Below are 19,659 nucleotides of genomic sequence, written 5' to 3' on the forward strand. Positions count from 1 at the left end.
CAAATTCTTTGAAAATTCCTCTACGTTTCCTGTCCTGCTTACGCTTTAGTTTTCTTTTTTTTTTCAGCGCACTTATCGGTGAAAACGCGCGGTCAAGGAGATGAGAAGGAAAACAAAATAAGCAGGAGACGTGCACCTGACGGTGCAGAGCGCCGGAGATAGTTGTCAGCTGCGCTGTACGTGCTTTCTTACCTTGTGAAGTTTTGTCGCACTGTTCGCAGGCATTTCCCAACTGCGAGCTATAAGTGCAGGTCTTTGAATGTATGAAACAGATTAAACGTGCATATTTTTCAGCTGTCGACATTCACGATGTCCGTAATTTTTCGTGTCCCCTTTTCCTGTGAGCGCGTATATTTGTATGTTCATGTATCAGCACTTGCCCCCTACAGAAATCGTATCTGTGGTGTTCTTAGTATGAATAATCTACAGGAAACGCGCATAATGCGGTGCGTCACTGTTTAGTTCTGCGGAGATTCTTATCTCTTCGTTATCAGCCGCAGAAAGAAAACCACAATGTTTGTTGTTTAAGTGAAGGAGCTGCACCACCACCATGTTGTAAAGTGACCGCCTGCTACCGAAGACTAGCCATTAAACGCATTATCCAAATAAGATTCATGATCTTCAGCGCCACAGTGTAAGTTTAGCAATTATCTTTTTTTTTTTTTGCAAAAATGATTTGCACCAGATAGCTCGTCCTTAATGGGGTCACTTCGGCCACCACTACTCTCGAGAGGTTGGTGTAATAGTGATTCTTAGCTGTTGTAATACTGTCATTTAATTTGGTTCGATAAGTTTTGTATTCCATCATGTGAGCAAGAATTTCTTGTTGGATAAACGTCAAGAGAAGCTTAAATATTTCCTTGAATGCGATGCTATAATGGCAGTGAATTATGCGGCATTATTTTCCCGCTTTCTCACTTCTAAACCGATATGAAATGGTTTTATACAGTAGCGTGAACATGAGCAAAAAGTGTAAAGTGAGTAATCGGGAATAGTAGCAGCGGCGTAGGACAAATGTCATCCTATGTCACAGTTTCTACTGCGCTATAGAAGCGTAGTAGTAGTAGTAGTAGTAGTAGTAGTAGTAGTAGTAGTAGTAGTAACAGTAGCAGTAGTGGTGGTGGGGTGGTGGTGGTGGTAGTGGTAGTGGTAGTAGAAGTAGTAGTAGTAGTAGCAGTGGTAGTGGTAGCAGAAAAGTAGTCGTAGTAGCAGTAGAGGTATAATAGTCGTAGTAGCAGTAGATGTATAATAGTCGTAATCGTAGTAGCAGTATACTACTACTACTACTACTACTACTACTACTACTACTACCACCACTACTACTACTACTACCACCACTACTACTACTACTACTACTACTGTCACCACTACCACTACTACTACTACTACTACTACCACTGCTACCTGCTACTACTACTACTACTACTACTACTACTACTACTACTACTACTACTACTACTACTACTACTACAACAACTACTACTGCGCTATAGAAGCGGCCAAATCTATTTTGCGCGAATGATTGGTGGCAATAGACTCTATTGAGTTCTTTACATCACGCCTTTCTGCAAACAAGTCCGCATACTGTGAATGATTTCTTAACAATTATTACAGCAGTTTTCGTTCGAGATGCGTCGAAATTAGTTATAGAAACTTGCGGCAATGTCAATTCTAGCGATATAGTGCGAGATGGTAATAATTTTTAAGGAACAACGTCAGGAGAGAATAACTTGAATGATAGTTTCAATAGTATTGCATAAAATGCCATTATTAAGATAATGATACCAAACGACATTTTAAATATTATCATTGGCAAATTTAAACACCCGGTTTACAAACGCCAGTAAGGTTGTGTGATGCCACGAGGAGGACGATAAAAACATATATTAAGGTTCAGTGTCGAGAGAATGTTCGGGATTTTTTTTTAATTGGTTTTTGGGGGAAAGGAAATGGCGCAGTATCTGTCTCATATATCGTTGGACACCTGAACCGCGCCGTAAGGGAAGGGATAAAGGAGGGAGTGAAAGAAGAAAGGAAGAAAGAGGTGCCGTAGTGGAGGACTCCGGAATCATTTCGACCACCTGGGGATCTTTAACGTGCACTGACATCGCACAGCACACGGGCGCCTTAGCGTTTTTCCTCCATAAAAACGCAGCCGCCGCGGTCGGGTTCGAACCCGGGAACTCCGGATCAGTAGTCGAGCACTTAGGGATTCAAAGCAATTTTGTAATTCAGTTTCGTTCGCTCATAACGATTCGCATTTTATTGCCCCATTCACTAACACAGGCACACTACAAATACCAACATATACGCCCAGGAAAAAGAAAACGTTTATATGAAGGTACCTTACACCTGCGAACCTTCAATTACCATTTCTCTTATATACTAGAAACATAAAAATTGAAAGAAAAAAATGGCCAGCATTTCAGCAAAGTTATCAGATTTCATACAAGGAGATCGGGAATTGATGAGAAGACATTTTAAGGGGGAGCCAAAGTCAGGGTTGGATTTAAAGTCTTAAAGTTACGGCGAAAGAAATTCCGGTACTTGCTTAAGTTATCGATGGTGGCCTCAGTTTTTTTCGCCGGCTGCCTAGTTTCAGAGCGTTAAGAGGTCATTACCACACATTTTGAAGCGGTACATAATGCTTCATACGATTTTGGCTCGCCTTGGAAGTATTTCCCCATTGCTTGGTTCAAACCAACACTCGTTCGACCCATTTCACACTCGTAATGGCCGCCACCAACTGTCATTTATTTATTGCAGCAAAGTGTCCACTTAGGGCCGAAGGACAAACGCTGCGATTCGCTCTAATCCGCCTCGATCCACGCCCTAGAAATGAAAATGAAAATTGGGTTTTTTGGGGAAAGGAAATTTCGCAGTATCTGTCTCGCACCTCGGCGGACACCTGAACCGCGACGTAAGGCAGGGAATAATGGAGGGAGTGAAAGAAGAAAGAGCTGCCGTATGGGGGGGCTCCGGAATAATTTCGACTACCTGGGTGTCTTTAACGCGCACTGACATCGCACAGCACGCGGGCGCCTTAGCGTTTTTCCTCCATAAAAACGCAGCCGCTGCGGTCGGGTTCGAACCCGGGAACTCCGGATCAGTAGCCGAGCGCGCTAACCACTGAGCCACCGCGGCGGGTCCACGCCCTTAATAATAATAATAATAATAATAATAATAATAATAATAATAATAATAATAATAATAATAATAATAATAATAATAATAATAATAATAATAATAATAATAATAATAATAATAATAATAATAATAATTGCTTTTTTGGGGGAAAGGAAATGGCGCAGTATCTGTCTCATATAACGTTGGACACCTGAACCACGCCCTTGGCGGAGAGTAAAATTCTTGGACGAAGGCCGCAGCGACCGTCAGTTGGGAAGGTATCTGTTTCGACTCGTTAGTGTACCGTACTTCGCAGCACGCTGGGTATTACCTGACGTCCTTGCTTCTTACCCCATTGCTTTCTTTCCTCCTACCCTTTCATTTCGAGGGAGGCGAAATGCAAGAGGGCCGTGTACTCTGCGATGCAAGTGCACGTTAAAGAGCCCCAGGTGGCCAAAATAATCCGGAGCACTCTACTACGGCGTCCTTCATAGTCTTAGTTGCCTTTAGACGTTAAAGCCCATAAAATAAAAAAAGAATTCTTCCCTGTCACATCCAGTCTTCCCTTTTTTGCAGTGCAAGGCAGCCAACCGGAACTTGCTTCAGATTAACCTCCCTGCGTTACCTCGTCCTTGATCTTTTTTAGTTTAAAAGTACTGGATTTCCTTGGCCTTCAGATTCCATAATAACAATAATTATCAAGGGGCTTAGTCGGCTTATCCGTGTCTTTGATTTGTTACTGCGCTTCGCTTTGACCGACGCGTAATTAAAATGTTTATATGCTTGATTTTAGACTCGTCACCTCGTCACCTTTATACTGACGATGAGTTGCATGGCTTGACTAAACTTGATGTCGATTTTATCTTTGCTGCCTTGTTGTCGAGTAGAGAAATATAAGCACCAGGAAGAAAAACAATTAGGATTATTGTTTGCTCCTTGGTTGGTGTGCGTGCTGCTAATTCTGTTTGCCATACAGGACACATTGCTGCTGTAGGTGTCTGCTTGTATGCGGGCTTGACTGATAAAAGTATCAACAAGAGCTGTTACCTCTTCATCTCACAGCAACTAGCTGTGCCGACCAAACAGAGTTTCTGTAGGATTTTTTGGCTGCTTGAATATACACCTGCAAGCTGTTCGTCCGTGTCTCACTGGTTGCCTTGACCTAAGCGACGTCATCACACTCATCACACGTATCGGCCGGATAATCTCTTGATTTTGTTGTTGATCGATCTTTGTTATTGTTCTAGTTCTTCACCTTAGCTTTCCGTTCAGTTTGTCCATGTTTCCGCTGCAGTTTAGAATTGTGTGTCAGTTCTTTTATGCCATTCTCCATCCCTACTACATTGTTACGAGAGTGTCTGAGTAAAATTTAAAGCTGTGTATAGAAGAGTGCATCAAAAACGCATCTCTCTTCGCAATTTATCAGGTTGTTTACGTTGCAATTTCACCTCCTTTAGCATCAGTGAAGCATTGCAAAGTCCTACATAAACGGGCAACAGAAACAGAAGTAAGGGGGAGGGGGCTGTTCAGCAGCGCTACACACCGCAAAAAAAAAAAAGAATTTAGAAGCAGGTTAACCCCGCCGCGGTGGCTCAGTGGTTAGGGCGCCCGACTACTGATCCGGAGTTCCCGGGTTCGAACCCGACCGCGGCGGCCGCGTTTTTATGGAGGAAAAACGCTAAGGCGCCCGTGTGCTGTGCGATGTCAGTGCACGTTAAAGATCCCCAGGTGGTCGAAATTATTCCGGGGCCCTCCACTACGGCACATCTTCCTTTCTTCTTTCACTCCCTCCTTTATTCCTTCCCTTACGGCGCGGTTCAGGTGTCCAACGATATATGAGACAGATACTGCGTCATTTCTTTTCCCCCCCCAAAAAAACAATTATTAGCAGGTTAAAGGAACTGTGCTCACCTGCAAAATCAGGAATAGAGACTCAGATGTGCCCTCGCGGTTTACCGCCAATGGATAGAGCTGGCCGATTGGCCGTTTTCCGCTTTCACAAAGGCAACGGGGACACAGCGGTACAAATGCTATTAACCGCAGTATGCACAGCTGGACTGTACGAACACATTATTGCTCCAGACAGCTGTGGCGAGCCAGCGTGACTCTGCAGCGGTCGCACGGCATTGTGATTGTTCACACGCAACGCATTTAGGGGTTGCTATCCGCAGTTCCCTGTCCAGTGTTCTCGAAAGGAAAATCTTTGAAGTTGAAGTATCGGCACTTTGGACCCGTGTTGGAAAAGGAGTGCATCTAGAAAGCAGTATTTTGCCTTTATGTAATGTTTTATCACGTGGCTACTAAATGATGCAACCTTCAAGTCGCTAATTGCACTTGTTCGTAAAGTTCACTCAATCCGGTCCTCAAATTCTCGTTCGTCCAGTGATTTCACTTGGCTTATATACTTTGACAGGCTGTTTAAGGCTGGCAGCGAAATGATTCGGCGCACTCACTTTCCCCCTTGCCTCTCACTCTCTACGTTTGTCGCTGCGCGTTGTTTCTTGGAGCGACCGCTTAGGGGAGCTTCGGACGCGCCTGGTTTCTCCTCATCTGCTGTCTTCCCGCTCTTCCCGTCTTTCCCTCTCTTCTTGCCCACTTCAGGAGAACTGCATCATGCATGCAGTAAACGGATTCAGTGGGAGCGAACCGGACTTTATGTTTTCATGGAGTATACTTTCAAACCATTAACTTGGATTTTTGCAGGAGTGGGCAAAACGAAAGGTAGCCGAAACCGCGAAAATTCCAGTTATACTATAGGCAGGGTACGGTAAAAGCGCCAACGCCACCATAAACATACCCTCAGCAAGCTCGATAAACTCGAGGTCTATCGGTCGCGTCGTAGTTGATGATCCATTATGTTTCACTCACGCATATGCTCCGAAAAGAAAAAAGTAAGTAGAAAGTATTAACTTTTGTCGTGTGGTTTGCTGTTCCTCTTTGTTAGTTGAGGCACAAGGCACGTACGGGTAAGAAAACTGCAGAAGCTGCAAACTGGCTTCGGATGTGCGTTCTTGTGCACCACTGTAAAGCTATGCCATCTGTGAACATGTGCTACAATCTGAACAGAGGGTAGTAAAAAGCGAGTAAGTTGTCTCCAGCGCATTCATTTTCGTAAAAGGGAGTGGGCTAGCGGACTGGTTGTTCCTTTTTTACTCCCGAATAGGAGTATTCGTCCTAATTGTGTAGGTCGGCGTGGAGGAAAGCGAGATGGGACGAAGAAGAGGGGAGATTAACAAGAAGAAAGTACTGCTAGTATCTGCTACTCTAAATTATGGAAATGGGACATCAAGGGGAAGCACAGTCCTTACTTCAGTCTTTTCTATACTTCACTGCTAACTCAGCTCTACATTTTCCTTCGGCGTGCGAATCTTGTGATCTTGCGTGTGGTCCGTTACAGCTATCGTCACGGGCGGATTAATGGCCAAGCCGATCTTAAAGGATGGGGAAAGGTCAGGAGACGTGGTGGTCCTGTTTGCACGGTGTAGGTCTTGAACTTTCTTCGCCGGAAAAATAGGGCTATGCAAGATTTCCCGCACAGGGGTCCCCTGCCCCTTCTTTAAATCTGACCCTTCTGATTACTTCGCTTTTGCGGATAACGACAAATGTGCGAGTTATTTTGTTTCTCTTTTTTATTTCCGTGCTCTTTTTTGTTTTTAACTACTCATTACTCTCGTTACGACAGTGTAAGGGCTATACGTAGCTAGCCGTGCATTCACAGTGCGCTATTTCTGAGAATCCTTGCTCCAGCGAAATTTTTTAATTGTAGCGAAAGCATTGAGGGTCATAAAGAATAAATACGAAAAATGCAGCAGCACGCATCAGGATTTGTATAAAACCTGGCAGTCTAGAGTAGTGTACATGGTCCTAACAAATGTCTGATACAGTCTGACACACCTGTCAAACGGTCCTTAGCACATGTCGCAGTAAGTTCTGTTACCTGTCATTGCGAGTTTTGGAAATGAATCGACAGCATTTGTGTGGAAATATGCAGTTCTTAAAACACGACATATTGTTTCTTGACGATTTTTTTATTTTAAGCGAGAAAAGATTGCCAACGAAATTAACGTAACGCGACGTTTCGGAACATGCTCAGTTCTTTCATAAGGCGTGACTGTGGGCAAGATGCAGCTTGTCTCTTTAGGCCAACGTATAGTCGACCGCCGGGTCACTGAACGTAAACAGTAGTTGTAAGAAGAAGCAAGTGTTCCGAGGTAGCGGTTAACATTCTTCTGAGTCTGCTGAATGCGTCATGACCCAAACAGTAGCCTCCTGCGCGGGTGTGTCTCGGTCTCGAGCATGTTAACCACTCCCTTCGAACATTTCTCTCTTCCTATTCCCCCGGTTTGTCTTCAGTGACCCGGTGGTTGACTGTACAAGGGCTTAAAATCCAAGCTGAAAATACCCCCCGTCACATCTGATGAGTGAACAAAGTAGCTTCCGAGACGTCGTGCTATCTTAAAATGTTTGGTGTTCTTTTCTCACTTAAATTGAATTTGCTTTCATAACCAGACAGACCTCTCTCGAATGGATTCTCTTGTCTTATTTTTCAATGTATATTCACCTGTTAAGTAGACTATAACAACTGGACAATTGTGTCCTAGAGAGAAAGAGGGCGTGTGCGCAAAACACCTATAAGATTGCTTGGCGACGGCATGACTTCTCTCGGGGCGCTGGACAGAAGCATTCGCCGATCCTTCTGTACAACAGAAATATAGAATGACCCTGCGTTCATGCATGTAGGAAAAGGAATAGAGGAGGAAGGAAAAGAAGCTCTCTCTCTCTCTCTCTCTCTCTCTCTCTCTCTCTCTCTCTCTCTATATATATATATATATATATATATATATATATATATATATATATATATATATATATATATATATATATATATATATATATATATATATATATATATATATACACCATAGGTACACGGACAGACAGGTACCAGAACCGTGTTTGTAACCAAAAGGGGGCGCACACGGACGCGGGAGGCAGCGGAGGGCTGGGGAATAATCTGCTACAGTGCGCGGTTCGCTTATTGTGCCGTTTGAGAATTCATTTTCATGTAGTTGTCTAGACTGTCTAGTTTGAACGATTGCTTATTGTTTCAGTGAGAAAATGAAGCGCACGTGGTAGCATGTGGCACTGTACACATTTATCATGTCGTTTCAAAAATACAACTGCAAAATGAACTTGTATACTTTGCAGCACCCACCCCCAAAGTATTCTCCGGATGTTAACAAACGGACGCTTCCACGGGGGCTTTGTGAAACGAGAAAAATATATAGTGTCTCACTCGGACCTTTGTGGATTCAGCGTTTGTGGAATCAGCTTTGGGAGGCGCGTCTTCGTTTCATTTCTCAGTGCGCAACCTGCGTCGAGGTCGGACGCTCACGATGACACACTAATGCTTTCGACTTCACAGCACGTAATTAGTCCTAAGTGTCCTCGAAATTTTTGTTTGCATGTGTTTCTGCAACGCGCTTCTGCAACGTAACCCCAGCCAGGGTTCACCCCACGTTCAAGTATTGCGGTGTTTTAAGAATACATTGGCTTCGAAATGTCAATATCATACCTTCACAATCTGTTCTAGGATGTACTCGGCTTTTTTTCGCGAAGGGACGACGTCGTAGGTTCGCTGTGAAATCAGGAAACTGCTTTGAAAACCTTCGTTTGCATCTATGCTTATGAGGCGTAATCCGAGCTTTTACTCCCCAACGAGCGACAGCAGCGCCACTGCATCTTGCTGAAGTCATGAATCTGTGTTGGTGTATACCTTGTGAAGAAACTTGCTGCACTTAGCCCAACTCTTTTCAACACTCTATAGCAAGCGAATCTGGAGTAGAAGCTGCTTTGCACAGAAATGCTACAGCTATCTTCCCCTAGCAAGCCTATTCTCCTCCTCAAAGCAATGAATAAGCAAAAGCGCGAGCTATGGAACCCGCGACGAAGGTGCTTCCTTTCAAAATTCAGCAACCTTAATTGAGTAAGTCATCATGCATGCATGGTGATAGGCTATGTAAATAAAGTTTCACTTTTTCAAGACAGATCGCTGCAGCTGCATGCAAGTGAGGTAAAACCTGAGTTCACAATGGCGTGGAGCAATATATGCGTACTGGTCTGAGCGCTCAGTTGGTTGACAAACGCGTCAGGATGCTGTCGTCTCTGCAGCTGGTCATTCGTCGACGTTTTGGCGACTCGCGTAGAAACGGTACTTCCTACTATTCACCATTAGTGTCGTCATCTGGCACAGTGATAGCCGCGCTGCTTGCCGGTCTACCCGAGCCTATTAATCTGATTTTGTCTTTTATAAGCTGTTTGCTTCTTTCCAACATTGCCGTAGCGTCGACAGTGCAAAGCCGCCAAACAGGCGAGCCGTACAAACCGGTCTACCGAATAAGGGCGCTGATTGCAGAAGCGAAATCGCGCAGAGGCTTTCGCTTTTCAAAGTCGTCTCACACGGGTCGGGAAGGCCAGAAATTTGCCGAAGCGAGGCCGCCATATAGTGAGGCCCCCGCTTTCATCTTTGAAGCGAAATCGACTCGGCGGAAACTTTAAATAAAAAGAAAGGCAAAGGCGCGTGTGTAGTGTACAGGAGGTCACATCGAGGTTGATGCGTTCAATGACACATGAGATCAAAGAAAAATAGCTGCTGCGGCACTCCGTCATTCAGATGATCTTTAGTGCTGCCGGTCGCGCGAATGCCGCGTTTTTTAGGTATCCATGGTAAGCCGTTCCGCACGGGCTCCGACAAGCGACATGTCTGGACCACGCCTCGTGTTTCTGCAAGGGTTCGACCAACGGACGTGTATGCGGCGGTTCCTCACGATAAACTGCAAGCAAATGTCACCGTCCGTTTTAAACCGTATGTTTTCTTGTTTGTCAGCGAAATAACGTCCGAGATCCGCTCATGCGACACTTTTATGCTCGTTCCCCACTGTCATAAAGTTGATTTTCAAAGCGCTGACACTCATTGGCTAGTTTAGTTAGCATTGTTTAGTATGTTGTCGACGGACTGCAGGTGGCAGGCACGCGGATCTCAGTTTCGAAATAACGCACCTGCCACCGTATGCAACGTGTTCTACTCTTCCGAACTGTAGCGATACTACACACTGAGTTTTAAGGGCTGCGGCTTTTGTAGATAAGTTTGTGGGCCTAAAAGTAATTTACGGGATACTACGGCGCACTTCCTCCGCTGCCGCGGTAGATTTCGACGCAGTTCTTAGAACCTTCCCGAGAGGGCGCCACCAGCTGCGTAATTTCATGCGCAATGCTAGTTTTCCGCCCACCCAGCTTCTAGCACGAAGCTGAAATTTACGCGATAGGCGCGTACGGCGGCACGCCTCCACCGACGCCACGGTATATTTCGACGTAGTTCATAGGACCTTCGAGAGAGGACGCCACCGTCCGCGCCATTTCATGCGCAATGCTGACATTCCGCCGACAGTGGGAGAGGTTTTTATCACTTCCCCCTCCACTGCCACAATCCCATTTTGTTCTACCTGGAAAACGAGGTTCTCGTCCATTCGCAGTTCTTACCTTCGCAAAGCTTCATTATACACTACTATTCCCTCACCGCCGCTGCTTGTTTTCGTTACTTTACGCCTAGAGGTACAGAGCGCCGCAGCATTGACGGACGAGAATGAGGAAACACTGAATGAGAACCAACGTCAATTTCCCACTCAGCGAAACGTGAGTGTGAAGACTACAAAAAGAAAGCATCCCAATCCCCCTCCTTCTCCTCTACAGGTTTGTCGACTAGGTTGCTTTACTGGCTATGGCTGCCAGATTTACACTGTAGTTTCAATTTCTCATCTCCATGTGCCCCCTGTTTTGCGTCCTCAGTGCCTACGGCTCTCAACCTTTTTTCTTTCGGTTTTCGTACAGGTAGCGATTCACAGTCGGCGTTGTTTAGAAATGGGCCGGATATATGTACTACACGGGCTCTGGGGTCAGCTATAACCCGCCCTTCTTCAACCCGCTCGTTCGGTTTCCTGTGTTCTTGCCTGTTTTCTCGTCTTTCATGTCCTGCAATTATATATCCTCTATTCCATTTCATGTTTCCTGTGTTCCAAATAAACGTTGCTTGACAGTTGACGTTTTCTGTATGTCCTGTGGCCTCCGCTCTCGCTTAGCTCCCGTTGTGCGCCTGTAAATGCCCTTCACATATACTAATTGAAGTTGATCTCTACAGCTTGCGTCTACTTAGACAGGGCTGCTCACCACCGTTGCCACCTGTGGGGTGCAGGGCTTCAGTTTACCCAGTGCCGCCTGCTTGTCGTTTAGGCTGTTTTTGGCTTGCAAGCTTCCTCTGCTTTTCGCACAGGCTACGCGGTGCAGCCGATCATTATACAGCCGGCATTGTTTACGAATGGGCTGCTTCTGGCCGATGTTTTACAGCACAGCTGTTAATGACCCATTCCAGTGGCGAGCGGTGTCTGTACGGTGTAATCACTAGTCCCGTGACGACGCCTACCGCGTGAGTCGCGCTGCAGTGCAGTGAGAGAGAGAGATATCAAGAGGAAGAAGGAAGGCAGGGATGTTGAACAGAAGGGTGTCCCGGTTGACTACCCTGCACTGGGGAGGAGGGATGGGAGCATTGAAAAGAGAAATAGAGAAGAGGTGAGGAGCACAGTGCAAGGTTTGTCATTCAAGCCAGTCGCTCTCACGAATGGTGTAGTATGGGCATGTTCAGATAAGAACGGTAATCGAGGTCCCATGACCATTTTTTGTTTTCAATTATATTTTTATATGTGATGGGTAAATGTGTCCACAAAAAGGAATGAACCTTAGTTTTGCAAGGAACTTTGTAGTTTTCTCGGAAAAAAATCGTATGTCACAAGAGGTGGAGAATGTCGTTTTTGCCACTTCTCAAAGTTGCAAGTTTGGAGCATCACTGCATGCACAATAAGTTGTTTTCGCGCATAATTATTTTTTCAGTACTTTATTACAACTTGTACTATACGAAGAAATAAAAAAAACGTTTTCTTTCTCTGTCAATCTTCTGAGTAAAAAATCGCAAATTTCGCTTCCGGAGCTGTGCGGTGCCAAAAAGGCACTTTTCAGGGCAGCCTTAGGGCAAGATGCGTAAAGATCTCACGGCTGAATCTTTTTCTCTGTATTTTTCAGCTACTTTTAATCATTTCAGGCAAGTTTTGCAGCTCTACACTTGACCTATGTTTTTCAATATGGCCTCAAAATTGGCAGAAGTTCAAAAACGTCAAAAAAGTGACAACTTTGACTTGAATTTAAAAAAAAACATCATCGAATTTTATTAAAAAATGCCCTAATAATACTCAATACTCGATAATTTTAAAACACCAAAAAAGTGTTGCATTATTTTGTTTTAAAGTATAAAAATAAATGCAAAACTGAGTTCATGTTTTTGTTACCTAGAATTGCTTATTACTGCCTCTTAGAAATAGTAACTGTCAGAAATTTGATTTAGCACTCACTGAACGTGGTTACATTTCAATTACCACAATATGCGAACCATCCTGAATGTTTGTACAGCTTCTACTCGCTTGTTAGCGGCGTTCTTAATGCGTCAAAATGGGAATAAATTTGTTATTTCACCTGATGAACTGACTGCTGGCGGTCAAACGTTTTTTTTTGTATTCTCTAATTTATCATCGTAAGGTACATTGGTATGTAATCGATTTTTTAAAAATATTAGATAATTTGTGGGTTCCTAGAAAAAATTTTATATATAAAACTTTATATTAATGTATTTCTGAAGCCGACGTTTCCGTACCTGCATCTGTTTACCTCTGTGTTCAAAGGTTCTACAGGGCAATGTCAGGAGACAGAACGTCGTCTTCTGAGAGGAACAATTTATCTGCGTGATTTTTAATCAGGAGGAGTTTTAATAGGAACGCAATTTACAAATGGGATGCCGCTTTATATGCAGATTGCAATTAAGAAAATCGTAACAAGAAATTAACGGCAGCAGTTGAAGTCGGTATGCGCACAGTATATTGTCCAGCACGAAGCACAAACCAGATCACAGTCTCTTCCATTCCGAAGCAGCGGTGGAGGCCACGTAGGATGCACTGCCTTCATTTGTTTGAACGTACTTCTACATATGGAGCGTCTGAACTCCAGGCACTTTCTTTGCCATTTTCCATTCTTCCTTCTTCGTTTCGCGAAAGTCTGCAAGCTCCCTCTGTGGGAGCTCCAGAATGGTGATGTTCTTTAGCGTTCCTTTAATTGCGTCTACGAAGCCGCTGGCTGTTTGTATGGACTCACTTGCAGGCTTCCGCAAGTTGTGGTGTGATGCTCGATGTTTGACAAGCCCACCAACGCCGTCGCAAGCATTTTTGCCGTGTCCAGTGGCCGAAAACATCCATTTCGTCTCTCGACATTCACTGCGTTGTAGCTCATGAAACTGATATTTATTCTTGAAGTGAGCGGGAGCCCCGTCGCTCACATATGTTATCTTGGTGTAGACTGGCGCGTTGTCTTCGAGGTGTGCTTTGATTTTTGACAGAGCCAAGCATGCATGAGCTGAATCATGAGACATATCGTCGGAAATTACGGCGTAGTTCCGAGTCGATTTTCTTGACGTGACAACGCAGGTAAACACGGTCACCTGCTTTTTCTGCCAATGGTAAGCTTGTACTGCGTCTGGAAGCACAACTGTCCAGTTTTCGGTGAAATCAAAATGCAAAACAATTGCTCCTCTCTTGCAGCTGTGTTTTTCTTCATGTATTGCCCTTGCTTGCACAGATCTAATATAGTTGTGGGGAATCCATTTCATGGTCATTCTTAGACATTCTCTCATAAATGATGAAGCGGTCAGAGTCTTTTTAACGAGCTCACCGTATTCCCATGAAGCAATCAACACCTCGTCCTCGCTGCTCATTTCAAAATTTTCCGAAGTGAAAATGCCATCTTGTGGACAGTGCTCACAATTCCTAAGGAAACACGACGCAGTAGGTTCCTGGCATACGCAGAGGCTCTGCATATCTTCGGGAGAAAGCGACCTTCCGGACGCGTTCTGCAGTCCCACGAGGCACAACTGAAAGTTTGCACAGCACACACAAACACACACTTGCCACTGTGGCGAGCATTTCACCCACTTAGGACGCAAGGATATGAATTTTGTGAGGCCAACCTGGGAGGCAGGGTGAGCTTGCTTGTAGAGGCGGAATGCTTCTCGCAAGGACCGCGTCATGAAGCGTTTAGGTATCCATTCTTTCTCTCCTTCCTTATCGATTCTCACAACATCCTTTTTGTTCGGAGTCTGTCTAGAGCAATCGAGTTCATCCATGGCGTAATATTCTAAAACGGTGGTAATGTCTTCCTGTTGTAGTTTACATCTTGTATATATCTCCTGTGTTGACCATACGCCTTCCTCATCCACCATCTTCTTCGATTTTTGGATAACGTACCTCGTTGCCTCTGGAATAACTTCCTGCACATATTTCACGGTTAGGTTGCGTGGTAGCAGTGTCAGCAGCTGGCAACGCTCTTGAAAGGACGTGCACCTATTGTAGGCAGCATGTAGGTTGTCCTCCCAACTGCTGCATTGCGCACACTTTTCTTCTGACGCACGCGAAGTCTCTGGGACATTATATGCTGCCTGTATCCCCGATCGTATTTTCGTCACCATAGCTCTTGCCACCTCTTCCTGCTTTCGCTTTGCATAGGAAAGTCTGAGGCGTTTTTTTAGAGCGCTCGGTGGCTTTAGGGGCGAGATTTCGGAGGTAAGGCTGACACTTGAATTTAAATTTTCTACGATTTCTTCCCCAGGGCGGAATTCTTCTAATGTTTCGGTTGACTCTGCCTGCATATTATCTATGTCTTCCTTGAACCGACGGTAACAATTCTGACAGATGAAGTCACTTTCTCGTACTCGGAGAGCTTCTTCGGGAAGTAGGACTTTTTTGAGAGCAGCGACATTGAGTGTCTTTACACTGCGAAAATTACGTCCTTTTTCAATTCTCTGTTTGTGCCTTTTTGAGTAGTCGGCACAAAACGTTCGCCGCGGAAATCTCTTCATGAATGCAAAAGCTCACCGCTTCCGGAGATTATCGCGAGACAGAAGAGCAGGTGACGGATGCAGGGCCCAGAGCTGCTTTTCCAAAAAGAGGAGATGGACAGATGAATGGATTTTTAACACAGGCTGCCCACCGTCGACACTGATGTTCTTTCGGTCTGGCGTACGAGCTGAGACTGATATACCAAGTATGCTTGTCGAGGGAGCGCTCCAGCGCAGAGAAAACACGTGAGTACAGAAAACGACCCCACCGGGTCTACCAGGCCTGGAAAACGACACACAAAATTCGAGATCCGAACAACATCCGCTCACAAGGGTTATCTCGGTCGAAGGTCGAAGGCTGAGGCATAACTGCTAGGCGTTCGGTGCGTTGCGATGAAAAGATGATAGCGGCGGCTAAAGCCTCGGTGCGGCGGCGGCACACATGATGCTGTGAATTTCAGGGTCGCGCCGGGCGTTATATAGCTATAGGAGCGGCTGCAAAGCGCGGTTCATCCCTGGAGCGGCGGTAGGAGTTAAAGTCACCTTGAAAGTGCGACGGGTGCATTAATTGTTTGCATAAACTACTCCTACACACACGTCACTCCAAAATAACGTGTTGGAATATGCTTACAGTAATTTAGGTCCCACCGTTAGAACAGTACGAAAGCGAATAGGAGCTTTAGACCTTTGATTGTAATTGAAAAAAATGCTTACAAATTACACTTATGAACTCAGCAACTGTAGCGTTTAAAATTTACTTACAAAATACCAATACTAAAACCAGCTTCTGACGATTGCGCATTCTAAGAGGGAATACTGAGCAGTCGTAGGGATTGAAATCATAAAGTTCGTTTTGTATTTATTTCCATACTTTGAAACAATATAATGCAATACTTTTTTAAACATTAGAATTATGAAATGTTGAGTATTATTAGGGCAAATTTTAATAAAATTCGATGATGATGTTTTTTTTTTTAAATTCAAGTCAAAGTTGTCACTTTTTTGACGTTTTTGAACTTCTGCCAATTTTGAGGCCATATTGAAAAACATACGTCAAGTGTAGAGCTACAAAACTTGCCTGAAGTGATTAAAAGTAGCTGAAAAATACAGAGAAAAAGATTCAGCCGGGAGATCTTTACGCATCTTGCCCTAAGGCTGCCCTGAAAAGTGCCTTTTTGGCACCGCACAGCTCCGGAAGCGAAATTTGCGATTTTTTACTCAGAAGATTGACAAAGAAAGAAAACGTTTTTTATTTCTTCGTATAGTACAAGTTGTAATAAAGTTCTGAAAAAATAATTATGTGCGAAAACAACTTATTGTGCATGCAGTGATGCTCCAAACTTGCAACTTTGAGAAGTGGCAAAAACGACATTCTCCACCTCTTGTGACATACGATTTTTTTCCGAGAAAACTACAAAGTTCCTTGCAAAACTAAGGTTCATTCCTTTGTGTGGACACATTTACCCATCACATATAAAAATATAATTGAAAACAAAAAATGGTCATGGGACCTCGATTACCGTTCTTATCTGAACATGCCCAGTAGGCCTTGAGAGCAGTCGACTGCTGCAGCTCGTTCCGAGGATCTTAACCTCTGTTAACGGATAGTGAGCAGCATGCTGCTTTTGCAGCGCTCTTCTCACAGGTGTCACGCTTGAACCTTGAGAGCAGCCCGCGCTGAAAAATTTTACTGGACGACTATGGTACTCTGTAATGCGAAAATGTGAGCGCAGCTGTTGAGATTTTTGAACGATAGGTGATCGCAGTGCCGAAAAGCGGAGGCGCTTGGCCTCGGCTTCGGCGGCGGGCGGCGGGTTTCGAAGTAGGCACTGCAGACGGAGTGTGCCACAAGTAAAGAGATTGAAAAAAGAAAACGTTTTGGAACCTTCTTGGCCACAGCCATCACTCTCGCAGTATCCACTTCCTTCGCTTTCATCCTCGCGCTCTTTTTGCCATCACCGTACTCTCATCCTTGCTACAGAGCCTGGATTGAACCCGCCCACGGCGGCCGTGTTTCGATGGAGGTGAAATGCAAAAGGCTTTCGCGTGTTGTGCTATTTCAGTGCACCTTAAATATCCCCAGATGGTCGAAGCTGCTCCGGAGGCGGAAAACAAGGTGCGACTTCTCAGTGAGTGCAGGTGCAACCAAGGGGTTCCAATGACAGTTTCGCGACAACTCATTTGGACGCGCATGTTCTCTATATGACCGCCCGAACGCGGACCTCATTCAGTTTAGCCTTGACATAGGAACGCACTACACAGCTTCGCTGGTTAAACGTCATAATGAGAAATCATAATCGCAGCCCAATTTTTTACTGTGACATCAGTAGTAGGACAATTCGGCAGAAATGCCGACGTCAGGGTATGACAGCAAAGGAGTGAAGCCTCTACTCTCTAGAAGCCCCAGCTCTTCACCCCACCTTTAGCCTTCACCACCTACACCCTTTAGACGTCACCATCCAGCAGAAAGGAGCCCATGCGGAGAGCCCTCTACCTACCAATCTCCACTCTACACCCACCTCCGCCCCCCAGAAGCCTCGACCGTCTAGAAGCTCATGACAGGCACCCACCACCCACCTCCGCCCTCCAGAAGCCTCGACCGTCTAGAAGCTCATGACAGGCACCCACCACCCACACCCACCTCCGCCCTCCATAAGCCTCGACCGTATAGAAGGTCATGAGAGGAACCCACCACCCACACCCACCTCCTCCGCCCTCCAGAAGCCTCCACCACCAGACGCCCTCTGCTGTCGCAGCTTCGCCGCAATGTGAAATACTATCGCTATAAAAAAAAATTAACAGCGGGAAGATAAGGGATCGAACCAGAAACCGAAAGCAAAACTAGAAGTTTATTTTCAAAATTTGGGTTGCACAGAAACCGAAATATTTGAGGGCAAAAAAAAAAAAGGGGCGAAAGTAGCAGAGGAGCCACACATACACTTGCCTCTCTTATGCAAGTGGAAACAACCCTTTGTTTCAGGTCACCTTCAAGCCACAATATCTCTTATCTGGGTGTGGTTATTGCAAGCCTATTTGTTGCTTGCGACACACCGCTCACATTTTCGAACGGGCTTGCCACTCCAGATCTCTCTCGGCGCTAATGCGAGTACTACCAGAGCTCTTCATAGCTACGGACAGGCTGTGTGCACCTACAGAGAAAACGTTTATCGAAGTGCAAACCACACGAGTACAGAAATGTGGAAAAAGGTTTTATTGTCAAAACAAAACACATTCATACAAAAAGCACAAGAAGTTTCACCAAAGAATTCCTTACTGCCATTCAAAAACACTGTGTGCTATAAATTCGCGGAACAACCGGACCATACCTGCTTTTACTGCTGTTACGGTGCTGTAAGAATAAGATTTCATTGCACTTACATCTACCTCCTAATTTTTCAGAGAAGAAAGTCTTGCTTGTGCAGCATTATAAACCAGCTTGTGGAAGGTCTGCGCTATGATACTAACTCTCAGGAATAAGTGTTCGAAGATGCACTCTGCGACACACTCTTTGGCAGTGCTAGGTGCGGTCGTCCAGACATCTGTCTAGAGTCCTCGAACAGTGGGCTCTGTTCTGCATTTATGACAGTCGTTACTGCCTGGCGGAACCGACATAGCTTTTAAAGAGATGACTATTTAACCGCGATCAATGGGTATTGATACACATGCACGGTAAAGTATTGTTTCGAGCCCTAGGCAACTCGTAAATTACGAAAGTGTTTCTCCCGTTGCGCGGTTCGAGAGCGTTCTAGAGAGGTGTGTGGGTGACTCTACTCTTTCATGCATGCGCTGTGTCTGTTCGTTATTTAGCCGCAAGATGGGGCGCCTTCTCGGCTTCCGTCGGCACGCGCGTCGTCTTGGCGCCGCGGTTTTCGAGTGATGAGACCGCTCGAGTGACGCGTTGCGCTGTTGACTAGAGAAATTTTTGCTTCCCATCAAGCGACACCTTGACACCGGCTGGTAAGCAAGCGCTCAACTACAGAGCGTTAATGAGAGAGATGTTTGAAAATGTTATGCATTTGCTTTAACGAATCAAAGAGCTACCGCCCACCGCGAATCACTCGAATGTTACCTCCTGTGAAACTGCCATGCGCCGCATCTCTGCGTTGCACTTTCTTTTTGCATCACATCGCCTGTTTATGTAACATTTATGTTCTCGGAACACTCGCTGCACACCTGACTTCTGTAGCACTTGCGTAAGTGTTTGTGAAACCATGCATAACTAAAATTCCTTATAGAAACGCGATGCAGGACGCTAAACGCCTCAAAATATTGCGAGGCACATGTGACGTATGGTCGAGGACAGAGAGAGGCACAAGCGAAAATGAAAGATTTTAACTGTTTAATAACGCATGGTGTATGCGTCCGGCAGGTAAGGCAACACACAGAACACTGCGGGAGAGAGACTGCCAGAGTGCTCCGCTCGGGAAAGAAGTGTGAAGTGCACATACACGAAATAGAGGCAACATCGCGGTGCAAGGTGCGAGAAAGAAGTTGCCCACCAGGAACTGCAAGGATACTGCAACAAAGCGACGCATAGCCACAATCCATGA

Source organism: Amblyomma americanum, chromosome 7, assembly GCF_052857255.1.
Source record: "Amblyomma americanum isolate KBUSLIRL-KWMA chromosome 7, ASM5285725v1, whole genome shotgun sequence".
Classification (NCBI taxonomy): domain Eukaryota; kingdom Metazoa; phylum Arthropoda; class Arachnida; order Ixodida; family Ixodidae; genus Amblyomma; species Amblyomma americanum.